The sequence below is a fragment of the Pyxicephalus adspersus genome, chromosome 1 (assembly GCF_032062135.1).
Source record: "Pyxicephalus adspersus chromosome 1, UCB_Pads_2.0, whole genome shotgun sequence".
NCBI lineage: Eukaryota > Metazoa > Chordata > Amphibia > Anura > Pyxicephalidae > Pyxicephalus > Pyxicephalus adspersus.
Genome location: NC_092858.1, coordinates 42813521 through 42832075, shown reverse-complemented (window position 1 = coordinate 42832075; position 18555 = coordinate 42813521). Strand labels below are relative to the sequence as shown.

At 35.0% G+C, this 18555-nt stretch overlaps 1 protein-coding gene across 2 annotated transcripts in view; it reads right to left on the bottom strand.

Annotated features, from left to right (window-relative positions):
- DGKA (diacylglycerol kinase alpha) overlaps window positions 1-18555 on the bottom strand; it is a 110046-nt gene that overhangs the window by 66593 nt on the left and 24898 nt on the right. For both annotated transcript variants that reach the window (XM_072408534.1, XM_072408525.1), the window contains exon 2: window positions 16197-16274. The gene's annotated coding sequence lies outside the window, so the exon portion shown is untranslated. The remainder of the gene's footprint in view (window positions 1-16196; window positions 16275-18555) is intronic.

The window sequence follows — 18555 nt, the reverse complement described above, 5'->3', positions numbered from 1 at the left end:
AGGTTCCTTATAAGACTGAGGAGGCTGTATTATAACACAACGTACAAATCCATTGAACTACATAACACCTTCAGATTTTCCACAAGGTAAAATGCAGTGAACTGGCAGGGTAAAGGGCCCACTGTAGTGTGGATATGAGGAAACATCACAGTAAATAGAAATGGTTAATGTTGTACCAGATCCATGCTGCAGATTGTGGTCTTTCCTACCTCTCTACAAAGTGCTATTGTGTACAAGTGTTAAACAGTGTCGAATGCACACCAATATCTAAAGGGGAACAATGGGCCGCACTTAAGTCTACAAATCAATCAGTAAAACTAATAGGGGAAGAATCCCTCTTTACCCTGACATTTTATAATATGCGAAATAGCTCTGTCTGCAGGACCTGAAGCTGGGCTTTAATAGATCATCCCAGGCTCTTCATTTATACAGATGCTGGAAAATACAAACAAAATTGTATAAATCAGATTACAATATCTGTGACCAGTTAAAAGTGGAAATATGACAATGGTGAAATTACAATTTACAATAATTATAAAAATAATAATATTAATAGTAATTAAAAATAAATGACAAGAATCCCTAATAGCACATCTTTAATATACCATTCATGCTCTTAAAGCAAATGTGTTTGCTTTATTTAGCTCAGCCTCCATCCCTATATCACTGCATTGTTTTCCCTCTGACTATAAACCTTCCATGTCCCCTACCACTTTTACTGTCCTCCCACATACCCACCAGTGCCTTCTATGAGGAATGCTAGCTTTGCATTAATATACAAACTCCCAAAAAACTTAAGTTAAAAAAAAATTACTTTTGGCTGATAAGAAAAGTGTTAAACGATATACCAGGTCCACCAACTTGCTCTGAATCATTGTAGGACAGTCATGAACAGTCCCCGCTGGGCATTTTCCTCCCACCTATATACTGTATACAAGCATGATAATAACATTCCTCCCACACATCCAAAATCAAGGACAGCCAAATGCTGTTATGTTCTATTCTCTAAAACCAAATTGCTCACAACAGATTGAATCAACCAGTTCATTTCCAACCCTGGTTCTGGAAATAAGCTTGTAGCTTATATTCATTTTTAAAGCCATATATGCTTCACTTCTGAATTTTAAACATTTTATATGAAGGAAATTAACTTGTAAAAATACAAAAGGTAATGTTACAGTGATGTAGTGATAATATGAAGAAAACCTTATTGGAAAATGTCTAATTTTTAGGGCAAAACTAAATCTGCTTATATTTTGCCTTCCCTGGTTAGTCCTTTCGCCCCTCATCAACATGCTAATGAAATAAAACCAGTTTAATTACAGTTTTTTAAGACTTGGACCATCATCTCTGTGTTAGTGTTTCCCTTACAGGCAGATCAAGGCTGTTGTGAGGGCTCAGCAATGGAGCTGCACATAGTTTTCTGAGATTCCTGGAGGAACCCTAGTTGAGAAACACTGCTCTTATATGATAATGAGAAGGGGTGTGTTTGGGATGGTAAGGTTGTAAAAGAATGACACTAAACATTCTGCAGTCCATCTCCATCTGACTTGCTATAGATTCTGGTACATACTGTGAGAGGTTCAGAGTGTTCTCACAGGTCACCTTGACCTTCTCTTCCCAACATTTTGGTGATGATACCACTATACCGATTAAGGAAACTATAAAAATCTATTTTTGGTGAAAAAATGGTTTATTTCTAATGTGTTTAATATTATTTATAGAGAAACATGTGGAGAAAGGGTTTTAGGCAAAGATTAAAAAACAAAATAATGAACTGTATATAAACTGTCTACTTGACAGAAACCCAGTTCTTTTTCTATTTTGGGTCCAATTGTCTCAAATATTGGAACAGAATGTTAAAAATTCCAGCATTTGTGTTCTCAAACTGTACATTCATTTTTTGCATGTATAGAACCATATAAAACCCATAAATACTGAGTGAATAGGCTGTGTTTGCCTCTTTCATCCCATAGTGATTTGAAAGTATTTGCATAGCAAACAAGAGATATTTATGTGCCAGAGGTGGTGGGAATGCCATAGTTAACAAAAATGTCTTCCTCTCCTAGCTTTGTGATGAATCAGACATTGTCAGAGTAGAAAATGTTCTCTTTTTCAGGTAAATTCATTCATATTACTAATATGGAAGGAATTCAGCAGAAATCCTTATATGTACAGCACACAATTGATACATAAATGATGGTGGCAAAGATCTTTGAACAGGGGCAGAATAATTTCAACTGAAACACCTAAATTAGAAAATATCACTTAGCATTACGATTTTTTATATATTAAGGCAAAGTAAAATGTATATGGCTTCACAATATTGTAGAATGTGAGTGATAAATCCGAAAGGTCTTGTGTTGAACTAATCAGAAAGTGCAACATTTTGCTGTATTAATAGTATACAACACTTGTTCAGCAAGACTCCCCAGCTTGTGTTCTAACATATGTTCAGTGTGAAAAGTAACACGTTCACAGCTCGCTCAGAACGACCCGCCTGCTCACACAATATAGACAATTATTCTTCCTTCTTTTTTTACAAAACCTCTTTATTGACAATGCCAAGAGGATCCATCTCATGTGACTTCACTTGCCTTGTTTGTATAATATTTACCCAAAACCTACATAACAGATAACTTGCACCAAATAATGATTATCTTTAAACACAGTGGAAACACTATAGCATACTATACTTCAAATGCAATAGATATCTAAACCTAAAAGGAAATAAAATTGGTTTGGATCAGTTTATAAATTGATGGCGGATCCACGAACACCAAACAATCGTAATACAAGTGAAGGGGGGAGAGCGCAGCAGGGTGCCGCTCCATCGTTCTGCCCCCTCCCCTTTCAATACAACTGAACGGCGCTGTATTTACAGTACTCGTTCATGCATCTTTCTGTCTTTTGTCATTGAAAATGATGGTGAAAGTAGGAGACCCTGAAGGACACACACACACCCTTCAAAAGTTTAGGGTTATGTACAAATATCCTCATTTTTGAAAGAAAACAATTGTCTTGTCTATTAAAATGACATCAAATGGAACTACTATGGTAGCTAGAATTAGCAGTTGATATAGTAATTTTATAAATGTAGAGGGGCCCCATTATATGGAACATCTAGTTTTGAGTTCCAATGGAAAGCTGTGTTCACTAATACCCATTGGTGTAAAAGGTTAATTTCTATTAGACTACTGGTTTTTGTTATACTGGTTTAAACAATCAATAAACAGGCCTTCTTCATACTAGTTGAGAATGTGTTGCATCAGCAAATGTGTTTTCAAGTACTGACTCAAAATGACCAGAAACAAAAAACTTTCTCCTGAAGCTCATCAGTCTATTGAGAAATGAATGCAATTCCATAGAAGAAATTCCCAAGAAACTGAAAATCTCCTACAATGGTGTGTACTACTCTCTTTACAGAGCAGCAGAAACTGGCTCCAATTACAATAAAAAGAACAGTGGAGGACCCCAATGCACAACTATGCAAGAGGATAAATATCTTTAAAAGTGTGTCGTTTGAGAAACAGATGCCTCACAGGTACTCTATTGGAAATGTCATTAAAAGGGACCCACAAAACATCCGTCTCAACATCGATTGTGAAGAGGTGACTCTGGGAAGATGGCCTTTTAGGAAGGATTGTAACGAAAAATCCTTAAGCACACCTACAAACTATGCAAGGACTATGTAGAAAAGAAGAAGACTGCTAGTATTTTGGTGTAGGATGGATGTTCAGCAGAGTTCCTGGATTTCAATCCTATTGAGTTGTTATGAGAACAGTTCGACTGACAAGTATGTAAGAAGTGCCCATCAAGCCAATCCAACTTGTGGAAGGTGCTTCAGGAAGCATGGGGTGAAATCTCATCAGATTACCTCAACAAACTGACATCTAGAATACCCAATGTCTTCTAAGCTTTAATTGATGCACATGGAGGATTCTTTGATTAAAACAAATTTTTATTACTAAACATCAGCATTTATAACTTTCAATTTTGTATTTATTTTGTGCTATTTTCTATTCAATCTCATGTTTTTTATATAAATAATCAAGATTTAGTAGTAGATTTCACAAGCTCGTGGCACACTTTGGTGACAATTGCTTATTACTATACGATAAAATGCCAGACCTGCAGAGACTTACAGGAGAATATTTCTGGACAAACAAGGCACTTCCAGGATTTCCAAGAAAAATAGTGTAAAAGGTCATTGTTGAAGTTTTTTTCTCATTCTGACCTGTTTCAGGGACCAAAAGAAACTTTGAACCTGACTATGATTAAAAGTACTTCCTCTAAAAGAACGAGTTAAAATTATAAAAAAAAAAAGTTTGGCTTTTAGTCCGTTGAGTGGGCTGCCAGGGAAGCAATTGTGCTGGGAATTATTCCTCAATTGGAACAGTAAAGCTCGAGGGAAGCTGTGAATTTTCCTTAGAGGGAACAGCCTTAATGATAAAACACTTTGTACTTTTTCTCTAGCTCTATAAAAAGGCCTAGTCAGCTTCACGTTTACCTTATTTAGGAAGAAATAAAGTTTGCTGAATTTAATCATAGAAACAATGCATTATTTATGGTGCAGATATGTAAAATCCTAAGGCTCCCTCAAATAACATATCCCTTTATGGGTTGAGGAGCAACAAGAAAAATGCATTAGTTGGAGTGAAGTCACATTTCGGAATGGCCATTTGTAAAATGCATGCCTACCTGTGACATGGTGAATTGCAATCAGCATTTATCATAACAAGTCACTTATAATTTTTTGTTTAAAAGCAGATTTTTTTTATTGTTCACCTTCCAGTCACACGGTACTAAAAAAGATAAATTCAGTGAGAGCTACTGAGAGTAAAAAAATATATAGCCATGTTTTTTCCTTGTTTGTGGATATATCATTTGGAAGCAAAAATGTTCTTACATTTGGATTATAATCCCTGTCAGGTTTAATCTTATCTGATGTTTCCATGTAATAGATCAAATGGTCCCTGATCCAAAGATCCAACATTGGTTTCAATGTTCTACAAAGGAGATAACTTTTGTCAGACTATGCAGGTTGGTTAACCATGTGGTAAATTAAAGTACAACTTGATGTAATGTTACTGAAGAAAGAGATAAATGTGCTCCATTCCTCCCTTCCAGAAGTTGCCAAGAAATCCTTGAGCAATGAGCAGTTTTCAATTCTCAGGTCAGTTTCACAGACTCCAATGATCTTTTTGGCTATCTGTAAGGGTGACATTCTTCCCACTGGCCAGCAATGCAAGGGACATTCTTCCTGACCACCACACTTGTATGTTGTGAGTTGTAGATATATAGTAATAATAGAAGATCCAAAATTCTTCAATAAAAACTGGTATGTATCAAAGTTTTTTTTTAATCTGTTTATAGGGACAGCCTTGTTTACTGCTATGCAGTGCTATACAATGTTTACGCTTTAATCTTTCTAACAATGCAAATCTATCATCTGAGTCATCTGACACACTGCAAACAATGCACTCCCTGTGCTGGTAAAATCTTACCTTAAAGCCAAAGAATAGAGTTAGAATAGAAAAGTACCCTTGCAGTAGTGCTACTAATGCACTAAAAAGGTTTAAATAGGACTTTTAGGGCATTCACAAATAAAACAAATATATACAAAAAACAAAGTTTATTATTTCTAGTAAAAAATAAATAGTGTAAGATAAAATTTCTCATAAAGGAAAGGTATGTGGAGCCAATCTATGATAATGGTTATTTTAAATTTTAATTGTGATTGTGTTAATATTTATGTTTATAAACACCATCTTTGATATATATGCCCATCTTATCTGTATTCTACATGTATCAGTGACATTTGATTTTTTTACATTTATATTATTTATTTTATTTTTATTTTATACCTAAATATAAACTGTGATTTTATATACATATTTGTTTCATTTGTGAATGCTTTAAAAGTCCCACTTACACCTGACTTCTTCAACTGCAAAAAGACATTTTACTTACTATATATCTCGCTCCCCTGAAGATAGTTCTTCTTTTCTGATGACACCCTGGGCTTTTGATGACCCCTTGGTGTCTTTATGTACAATGCAGGGTATTGGTCTGACACTGTGGGGAATGTCAGTTTTATACCTGCAGACAAAAAGGGGGGCACATAGAGGAGCAGCCTGTACTGAACTGAGGTATAGGTATAAGGTAATACAAGCATAAAACCCTTGGGTATCCCTACTAAAACTACAAACATACCCATAAATAAAAATGTAATTTGTGGCAGCTTAGCAGATGATAATAGTGATGTCACTAAACTATTATGTGGATTGGGAGTCTGAGAATGCCAGCTACTAACAGTTTTTCATACACATATCCATAACTATGTTTTGTATGAGACATTACGCAAAGCATTTTAGCCCTAATGTGAAAAATTAATGGATTGCAAATTATGGTTGGAAACATTCCATTCTCAATCAAATAAAACTGCCTCAATTTGAGATGTACGCAGCATGAATCAATTCTAAAGAGACAAGTAGGCCTGGACAATTCTCTGCTGCAAAGCGAGTGGAAATATTTAGCAATGAAGTGTTAATAGAACATGAGCCCAGCTCGCTTTCAGGAGAAAAATGCAAGCAGCAGCAGGTTACTTCTTGTAAGTAGGTGAGTGAATGAGTCACAGTTCTGCTCTGTACACTTTGTATTGCTGCCTCAAGAATGCAAACAAAGCTAGTTACATTAATAATAGAAAAAAACTAAAAAAAGTATACTAATCATTCAAACTATATGCATGCCATTTTGTGTACCAGTGAGAGTAATCACCATGTTCCTGATGCCAGGCGATTGCTCTTCAAACACCTGTGTACTGCACAAATACCGTGTTTCCCCGAAAAAAAAAAAAAAAAAAAAAAGGAAAGAAAATATAAAGTAACACAGCATTAACATCTAAGAAATGGTAAACTGTCATTTTTGTTTTTGGGTTTAAATAGAATTTAAAAACGGCAAAAACAGAGTTCCTTTTCAAGTTTGGCTACAAGCACTTAGCATTTGGAAGCCATTTACTAATTAATTAATTTCCTACAGTGTGTAATATGCTGAAATGATACATACACAGTCATGAAGTAAAACATTAGTACTTGTGTGCCCTAGACTAGACAAGAATAAAGAGAAAACACATAAAACTATAGGCAGTCCTTGCAATTTGCACCAAGTGATTATGTAATGGCTGGTTATCGGAAATAAAAGTATACAAATCCTATTAATCCATGGGTGCTTGCTTTTCTTTTCTGTTGTGTGAATTGCTCATCCCTACTGTAACAGTAGTCATGTAAACAAAGTTGTAGGTGCCCAAGCTTGGGATAACCTTTACAAAAAAGTTTTTATTTCTTAAAAGTTTCCCATAAAGCAAGTAAACTGATCTCTACAAAGTAATAAAGAGAACATCCAGCATATTGCTTCTGCAGCTCAGGAGTTGGCACAATATTGTTTTATTTATATGTCACTATAATCATAAAGGATGGTAAACTTTCGTGCAGACGTCAACAGCAGTATCCATGACACGTAACAAAGATGAAGAAAACAATAATTACATAATCATTGTATAGAAACTGCTTCATATTTTGGCATTGACATAAGTTTTATTACATGTGGGCCGGCCTGTTTGAAAGAAATCACTGTTCTATTTGGTGCTATAAATAAAGAAAATATTAAGAATAGTAACAGACTAAGCTTTAGTATTTAAATGGAGTGATTTACTTAACAAACGCTGTTGGAAAGAAATCCACCCACTAAACTGCTGACATTAAAATGCAGCAATCTTTATAAAGTCATGTTCAGCAGTAAAATCTTAAAAATTCCATGATGAAGAACAACTGTGAACAAAATGCAGAGCGCCTATTACACTACGGCAAAGGCCTCTACAGCACATTTCCTGACCGATATAAAGGATGGTACAAGGATGCTTGATTAGATACAGACACTATAACAAAACATCCTCATTTTAAGTATCACCCTTTACTTCACCATCATCATCGTTGACACATAAACAACCCACGCAAAAAACAAACAGTTATAGCATTGCACAACAAACTTTAAAGTAACAGTTTTTTTTTGCTATGTATATAAACCACATGGCATCCTCTGCAGTATACTGAAAAAGCGCATTGGGTATCCTTATTTGGTTGCCTCTTTGCATGCATAAATATTATTCTACATTTTACTGTAAATTCACTGTAGCCTATAGGTCGGAAGCACAAATTGGAATCCCACAACAAATAAGCAGATTTTACAGTATTTTTTTCTTGTTTATATATTAGTATATGCTAGGACATCTGCTGGTGTGTCATTTGCAGCATCACCAGGTTACAAAAAAAAATGACTGTGGCAATGACATCTAAGAAATTTTGAGCTACAGAGAATCAAATTTTTTGTTTTGGATTTTAAATACAATAACTACATTAAACGTTACTTTAAGCCAGAGTTCTCATTTAGGTTTGGCAACTATGACTTGGAAACCATTTACTAATAATTTCCTATAGTGGGTTATATGCTAAAAAGACTAAATGGTGCTGGAAGGTCTAATCTGTACAATGCACACATTAAAAGGAGACATTGGTGACTGAAACAAAAATAAAATACCTAGTATTAAAAAGATCCAGGTTCACTGAAAGCTTGGGAGGTGATTGCAAACAAGGATAAATTGATTTATTTAGTTTTGTGAGTGAAAATGTATTTTATAATTAGTTTATTTAGTACTGATACATGTCATAGCACTTTAAAAAGATTTGTAAAATATCAGTACCAGCTCTGCTGTAATGAACAGTGCAAGACAAACACACATACAAAAGATGGACAAAAATATTTAGGTAAACAGAGACAGATGAATATACTTTAATGCACTATGTCCTGTAACATGCTTTAACTTTGTATTATTCTTGTAGAGAGGGACAAGGCCACAAATAAGGGGAGTAAGTGTATATAGTATAGCATGCTTACTATACGTCTGGCTGTAGGTAAGTATCATGAATAGTAACTCATGAACACATCAGCCAGTTCCTGGGGTAAAATACAAACATGCTCCTATTGTAAAATTACACGTCAATACCAGTGACCATGTGTTCTGTTAATGTAAACTATAGAGAAAAAATTATTTTATTTAGATCAAAAAGATAGAAATTACCATTTTTTGGCTTAAAGAACTGGCCGTAGTATAATATCGGGAAATGACAAATCATATTAACCACCCTCACATTGGAAATAAATATAAATGATGGTAAATGATAATATTTCCTGCTATAAGGTAGATAATACATTTTTGTTGGCATTTCCTCGTTCTGTTTCTTAACAAAGCAAATAAAGCCTGAAAACTTGTTATAGTTTTCTCCTGCTGGACTCACATACAATGACATTAATTAGCTAACACATTGAGGTCATGAAGAACAGAGTTTTATTTGGCTATGGATTTGAAAAGAAGTCAGTGACTAGTATGACCCTTGTTTCCCTAGTGAAACAAACACATGCATAGGAGGCATACAACAAAATAACCTCAGTGTACCTTGAGAGGAGTACAGAGACCAGAGCTAATATACTGTGTGTTCAGATTATCATCTAGCCATTGCCATACACCACCCACTCCTCCAACTTTCTGACATGAAAAAGAGACACACCTTTCAGCACAACATACATAGGAAAAAGACTTTCCCCTATCAATCCCCCAAATTATAAATACCTAACGGTCAATGTATGTAGGCAATGACTGACTTAATCCACAAGTACATTTTTTTCACCACTACTTTGTATTTATTCTGGCTTTTCTGAATAACAAATGCATCAACATAGAGTTTGACAGAAACAAAAGTGAAGTATAAAAATTTTAGTTGTACTTTTTTTTATAGGGATTCATTTTAGACCTTAAAGGGGACTGCTGGGAAGAAAAGAAAAAAAGTTTATTTCAAGAAGAGTAAAAGTTGAGACATATAAATTGCTGTAGAGCACCAATCTACCACACTCATTTCTCCCTAGTAAGCTGACAGGAAACTTACTTATGATTCCAAAACACATTTGCAAGCACTTCAAGGTCTCTCAGATACAGAAAGCCTGCTGTAAAAAAATATGAGGACTAAAGAGGTTTCTCACATCAGTCAACATGACTTCCACCTGTGTTGTGAGTTAATGTGATTGATGATACTGGAAAAGAGAAAGGAAGGAACACAGGGAAGGAGAGAAAATTACAAGTACACCCCCAGTGAATCTGTGAGTGGCTTTCTGGAATATGGCCTAACTACAGTGAAGAAGAGATTTCTAATTAATGTAAAATGAGTGAACATTATGACTTTTAATTAACTTGAACTGTTTGCTGTATGGCTCTAATAAGGTCTATATTACACCGTATAGATATTCAAGTCATAAAATCAGTGCTTTACTGTATTATTGTAGGAAATGTGAAAAAGGAACGATCTTTCATTGGAATGAGTTCCAACTAAATCAGAAAGTTTTTCAAAAATGGCTTGATTGCATTTTAAAAATAAAATATGTGGAAAAGGATGCGTACAACTATATAAAACCTAAAGCCTGAGATTTATCAGACTGCAAAGGATTTTTTCCCCTGGTTTAGCCCTACTCCAGCCAAACTTTGTGACAGAGCATGAGAGATGTCCCCATTTAAGAAATTTACCCTCAATTCCCTCTTACGGTACAGGAAATAAAGTCCATTTCAACAGAAACACAGACAACATTTAAAATCTTACTGAGCAGCCATTCTCTAGTAGTTGGACACACTGAAGAGAATCTAATGATAGGCACAACAAGTGGTATTTCACTTCAGACTCTCCAATGTAAAGTAAGTTGTCTTATGGAAGAAAACTGAGGAAGGATTTCACTGCTTTGATGCATTCAGCTGTATGTATAGCTGTCAGATTGAGCTATAGAGCTTTATGTTTAAAGAGAGTCTGGGAAATATGTGAAAAGAAAATCAGAACTTGGAGTGTTAGAAAAAGAAAACTTGGAGTGTTAGATAATCAATAATAATCAATTATTGATTATCTAACACTCCAAGTTCTTGAATATATAATATACTATAATTTCTCATTGAATGTAACTACAGTATATTAGGACTTCAATTAACCATGTAAAAACTGTACCTAACAACATAAACATATTCATAAAGTTTACAGATATCATAAAAAGTGTACAAGGGCTGTATCGGTCACATATTAAACAGATAGTATAAAATACACTACAAGACTAATGAGTCATTTAAGGCAGTTATCACCTGGAGTTTATTGCACAGAATGAAGAATAGTCTAAGTTAGACAAATCAAATAAATGTGTTTACAGGAACTTCGACCTGTAAGAGAATAAGCTCTGAGCATTGTATAATTTGGAAACAACATGAATCTTTGCCCAATCTATATTTGGACTAACATTTGGCAGCCTATCTAATGCATGAGAGGAAAAGAAGAGACTACTTAACAGATGTTCCAGAATCTGAATACATAGTAACTACTGCCTGGTTACCCTTTATTTCCTTCTCAAATTAAAACATATATTCCTTTAGGCCAACATCATATTGGCATTGTACCCTGAAAAGCCTTGAGGCAGCTTAATTTCTAAATAAGTGTGCTAATTATGAGAGAATGCCTGACTTACTCATCAATGGGAATGACTGTATGTGTGTGTATATAGAACAAAAGAAACAAAATACACCCAAGAGATGCTGGGAACTTACATACTATAACTCTGAACTGAACTATTTTGCCCAAAGTGCAGCTATGACAGCCAGTCATTTGGCAGCCAATCATTTGGTTGTTGGTTTTTCTATGCAGCCCACATTGACAACACAGTCAAGCACGAATAGTGCATAGTTCCGGTTGATATATATATATATATATATATATATATTTATTATATATATATATATATATATATAAAAGCATGGTACAGGACACACCATTTGCACTGTAATAGAGTCCAGCAATGAAAGTCCCCCATTTCCAGAAACTACTGATTGGATCTGTTATACAAGCACAGCACAGGTCACATCTACATATCACAGACTTATATTTTTGCAGTCTTACCCTGGTGAAATGCTTTGCAGCTCTTGTGCTGTGTGTATATGACAGCTGTGTTCAACTTAGAGATTAATGAAAGGCAAAGATTCAGAGATCCAGCATCACCTTGACACACACTACTCCACCCCCATGAACAAAACTTGAAGGAACACCTGTCAGGATAGAAATATGTGGGCTGCTGACTACCATTTAAATGCAAGCTGATTACCTGTCTCAGGCTTAAAGCCTTTCTTTGTCACCAACTTGAAAAAAAACATGTGGCAAGTAAAAACAACATTTGATCTGCATACTTGTTCCAGGCCAGTACTAAAAAAGCATTGAACTGACACTCTACCTATTAACTAGACACAGACTGCAAAAAAAAAAAAAAACACTATTCCAATATCGAAACTTTCATTATGCAACTTTTTTTAAATGCTAAGTGCCTTTTGAAGTGATTTCCTTCAATTTCACTATGCCAACAATCAACAAGATCCATAAATTCAGAATTCTGGATTTCAGAAAAAAAACATTTGGTCAGTCTCCAAACTGAAGTGATAATTTCGCTTCTCTTTAAACATAATTACCACAGGGATAGAGAAATACAAACTACTTTTGGCACAAAGTCCCACAATATTGAGTGAGCATTGACACTGTAGAACACAAAGTGAGTTCCTGTTAGGAACACTGAGTGAAAGAAAAGGTGAAAGGTGATATAAGGAAAAAGAGTCTGCAAAAACAAAATGAATCAGTCAGCACTGTGGCAAGCTTCAATATGCTACATTTCGTTGTCAATCACTTGAAATGTATTTTATGTTTCTGCCTCATTAACAATATTTAGTTAAGCCTAACAAGGGAGTTTTAATTACCTAGAAAGTTAAGAATAAAGAAAACCTTGCAAACTCAAGAAGAACACAACATGCAATATATTGCTGAACTCCAAAAAAGTCTTATTTCTGAGATTTTCATAGAATTGTCTTGTCTCCCAGTGGATGGGAACCTGATCTATTCCCCTCCAAGTTACAGAGCTGTGAAAGAAGTAGCAGCACACCGATGAGCTTATCCCTCTGTCACGCTGCTCTTTTCTCCTATTTGAATGCTTTTTGCTTGCTTAACAAGATCATGGTAGTGAAAGACAATACAGCCACTATACAAGGGGCAGTAAAGAAATTCCACGATACCTGGTTCTACTTGACACCACTCCAAAATTCAGCAGAATATAAACGTCACCTAATCCCCGAGACCTAAACCTCAGATTTTCTGGGTACACGCTACTGCATTTTTTCCACATTTCCTCTTCTATAGATTAATGAAGAACTTGGATTTAGGTATCATGGATAACCTCCTCGATCTTTCAAATCGCTTTCCCAATCTTATACAATATATCACCAAAAATGTTTTACCTTGACACCCCACCAACCCCGCACTTTTGTTATTTTTATGTTATAATTTTTATTTTATAATATTAAAAGAAAAGAATCTTTCTTGCACTGCAATACACCTGACTGGCTCTTTGCTATTTTTCTCCCTCTCCTGACTGAGTTCTGCTGTACAGGGGCGGCAAGTGGCTAATACCAAGGTAATATATTTAAAAATACAATCAAGGATATATTATTAAAAACAGCACTGCATGAATATGTCTTCTATTCCTGCTTGGAAGTGTCTGTCTCTTTGCAATATATGCATAGAATAGGCCAGAATAATACAAGCACCCTGCTGGGCAGATGGGAATACAAAAATTTGATATTCGTGTCATGCAAATCAAATAGAAGAAAAGGAACTAGGTTTTTTCAAGGTCTGGCCTCACTTAAAATGTCTATTATTTTCCCAACATAGAGGTTAAATTGGATTGTGCTTTATACTGTCCTGATTTCAGTTTAGGAAGTGTAAGAACTCAGAAAGTTTATTCTCAATGTACAAGATTGTGAAAACATTTCTATTTCATTGTTTCTGGATAATTGTTAAATGAAGCAGTCACCCAAATTAAAAAAAAAAAAACAGCAAATCACTATTATACAAGGTGCTCTCTTCATTTCCCAATAGCTGGGCCCAGAGCCATTTCTGCATGTAAATGAAGGGGCATTATCTGCTGAGCCAACATTGTCATGTACAGATTGAGAGTGCTCAGCCACACTGCTGCTAAATGCTGGGAAAATGACTGCACTGACAAAACTGAGCCTGCAGGCTGTTTTTTTTTTTATAACAATCAATGCCTTAATTCCCCAAGTAAGATGACAGTTCCTGAAATATTGAGTTTATTATCTTTTGCCAAAATAGTGCATATGAGTTTGGAAGATTAAAAGTAAAGCAATCCTTCAGTATTCTTTGTAATAGTGCAAAGTAATGGGAAGAGGCAAATAATTATATTCTTAGGGGAATCAGAATCAAAAGTACCTTTTAGCTTTCCCTGATGCATTTTCTATCAAAATTAAAATGTGAAATCAGCCCAAATCCAGCATTAGGCCCTGTTGTGACAATGCAATGCACTAACATGTACGTGTACTTTTTTTGTAACACATACTACATGGCACTAAAATATACAATAACTGAGCTGGACATTATAATTTGCATTTTACATTTTATTATTATTACTGAAAACTGGTTTACTGCATAGGGCATCCCTGGGTCTTAACACCCACCTTACTTATTATTATATTCACAAATTGCTGCTAACACTAATTTTATGTGAGCTGTAGATATAATTATAAGTGGGATTTCAGTGAGACCTGAGAATTAAATTTAAGGCTGAACTACAGTAACACATCTACATTGTCTTATCTGTAACTGACATAGCCTTGTCGTCAGCAGCAGGAAATGACTTTGTGGTGATCCATTTTGTCCCAGTGACCTTGTAACTATCTGACACTGACAGCCTCATGTTCCAATGCCAATATGTTTCATTAAAAAAATGTCAAAGCTAAGGAATCCTTCCTTCAAACACTTTATTGAACAATTTGCCAAAGCATCAACATCTTTTCAAATACATCAAAAACATTGTTGCAAAAAGTTATTTGATCATTTAAAACCCAATGAAAATGGTACATTGTGTAATTTTATACAATTAAATATTTTACTGACAGAAACTGACAAAATATGTTCCTTAAGTACATGTCCTTCTTTGGCAAACCAATGTGATAGGTTAGCTCCCCTCACAATGACAATTTCACACATAACTTTTGATTGTACCTCTCAGGCTGCTTACAGATAAGAAAGATTGTTGCCACTGCTGACTGGCTGAGCCAGTGTGACACACTACATTAGAAGGTAACAGAAATGTTGTCAAAGCATAGGGGAAAAAAACAACCTTTTACAGTCAAGAAAATATAAGTTAGATTTGTGAACTATTCCAGAAATGTTATGTCAGAGTTTGCAGTAATCAAGATGGCAGCCCCATCAAACAATTCACTCTGCATCTCTGTCCAGCACAGATAGATAACACGGGACAAAAAAAGGTTATTTATGTATGTAGAAAATGTCAGAGTTTGGATCAAGTGAGGAAAAGGCTAGTTCAGAAACTTTACTCAGTAATACAAACTACAACCAGAAATACCTAACCTATTTCCTACTACCACCTTGCTGCAATGACTCACACAGGTAACTTCCAGGGTTTAGTGTTTTTTGCATGTCAGTTACAATTCAAATTGTGCTGTATTTTCATCCATTTTGCAAATCTTGCATGTTTCAAGTGAACAAGAAAACCCAAAACAAACAGAGCTCTTTATAACCTTTTGCATGGAAGCACCTCCAATATTCACAAGGTGCAGGCAGAGTCCACATAGGAATAAAGGAAATTCTAAGCCAAGCATTTCCCTGCCCTTTCATTTCTACATGTTTAAACATCTTAGAAATCATGAGCCTACTACTGTTGCCAAAAGAGATATTACATTTAAAAAAAATAAGTAAAAAAAATAACAAAAAAACAGTTCTGTCTCCCTTCAGGCAACACAGTGGCTCAGAGGTTAGCACTTTGGTCTTTGCAGTGCTGGGTCCCCAGTTTACATGGGGTACTTCGGTTTCCTCCCACATTCCAAAAACATGCAGTTTGGTATATTAGTAGTTAGGCACTTAGGATTTTTGATTGTTAGCCCCTTTGAGGGACAGCTAGTGACATGACCATGGACTTTGTGAAGCGCTGCATAATATGTCGGCGTTATATGAATACTAGTAATAATAATAATAATATTTGCTCACCTCCTCTCTGGTGCTCTTCCTTACGATATTTTCCTTCTGCAACTATGACTTCAGGCTTCACAACCAATTTCATTTAACCTGAAGATTTAAAACAACCTTTGAGTAAAAGACAGCATATTCATGCTCCAAAGGACAATGAAAACATCAGGAAAGGCAAATACAAAACACAGTATAAAATATAGCTGCATAAAGGCTGTGGTTGGGCTTTAAATGCATATTTGATATAAAATATTAAAAAAGCAACTGCACTGTAAATTCTGCTTCATTTACAGGTGCTACAGCTCTAAAACATTTGCAAGTTCTCTCTTCACCACTGGAATCTTCACCTGCTCTCTGGGTCACAACCATCTTGTTGGGCTGGCCTGGGAAGTCATCAACCCCCAAACTCATCCCAGCACCTGAGGTTCCTCATGGATGGCTTAGTGTGCATTCTTTAGAAACTTGTAAATATACAGGTAAGACTTGTTTATTAAAGGAAAGACATTTAGGTCTATTTTCTATTTGTGGCAAGCAAAGAGACTTTTTAAGATGGTTGCAGTTTATTCACCACTTTTTAACATCACATTTATTTTGGTGCTTTTTTTCCTGTTGATAAAACCAAAATATATATAGTAATATATATATATATATATCTATTCATATTTGTCATGGCAATATAGCAGTAATCATAAAAATAACTGGGGAAAAAGGGTAAACAAAACAGAAACAAAAGTTTTCTGGTCATACATTTCCTGTGGGAAACAGACAAGCACAAAGAAATGATTGTATTACAGCCAATTCCTTGCAATACATTGCAGCAGAACAATTTTATTTCCATTCTACATTTCCTTTAAGCCAGACCTGCTAAAATATGTGCACTAAATGTAAGTAAATTGACACAAGAAGAGAATGAACATGATGCTCATGGTTCTGGTGTGGAAAGTAACAGCGCCTGCCAGGGGACACATCATATGGCCAAAAGAAAAAAAAACACAGGAATCTGGGCATCAGTGGTTTACCCTAGATGAAAATGAATTTATATGGTTGTTGATAATTGCCCCCAAATATTTTGGTAATCAGTTTTCTCAAACTAGTCAATAGCACAAAATAATTTGGTCTAATAAATTACAGAGAATAAATGCTGTTGGATGCTTTGCTCATACAAAGCAGTATTGCAAAAAAATATTTAATATATAAAATTTTTAGTGAAATTTCCCAGTAGTAAATAAACTCCCTAAATAGAAAATGGTATTCTTTTTTTCATCTGAACATCATGAGTAAATTATAGTGTCCCCTGAGGCCAATAATAAAAAAAAATTTTAGTATAAACACAAACAAAACACCATTTTACGCTATGCTTTCCTCCTCTACAAATGTAAAGCATAAAAAGGATCACATTTTATTATTTTTTGTGATGAACAAATTTAATTGGTGGAGCCAAATAAAGGTTTCTCCATAGGTTTCTCTCTCAGAGTAGGGAAAATAGTATTTTGTTTTTAAGAAAATCACCATCTTGAAAGGTGGGGAATAATAAATATCACCAAAAAAGTAGATAACATTCTGTTTGCCGTTTATTAAATAGCTACAATGATACAAACTGAATGGCACTAGCACACGCTCCTAAATGTTCCATTATACACCAGCCATGTATAAGATAACAACGAAGCAGCTGAGAAAGCCAAACACAAGCAAAATAACCGTAAACAGCAAAAACAGCCTTCTCCAGAAGACAAGTTAACCTCTGCCTAAAAAAGGGAGATCTACAGTAAATGAAACATCATCTCATGCAATTAAAAGATACAGGACTGTCAGTAGTGTTGATTAAAATGAAACCTGGAAGATCAGACTATGAGGGACTCGGTCTGACTTAATTTCACTTACTGGCAGAGATTTGTACACACTGCATTAGTGATTTAATTTCATATGGTTCCATTTAATTTGGATAGTACCTGGCGGATAGTAACAGTTCCCATTAAGTGTTCAAACAAATGAGTGTCAGCCAAGGCACCAGAATAAAAAACATTACATATGAACAATGTGTCTATGTAAATCAAACTCAGTTCATCTGTGGAGCAGACACAAGTATAGCTGGGAACAGAATGGGCAACAGAAACATTAATCCATCTTCCACCAGCCTAACAATAGCATGGCTCACAATGGTTCATTTCCCAGGAATCCATTTTTCCAGCATAGTTTCCCAAAGGAGTTATATTTTACATTAAGCATGACACATTTATTGAAACAATGACCTTTAATAGACAAACCGTTGTGTTTTTATTATGTCCACTGCACCACTTGATTAAATCTTAAGTAATAAAGGGGGTTTTTTAAAAAAAATAAAAAAAAGAGTTATTTTTTTTTAACATGTAAATGTAATAAT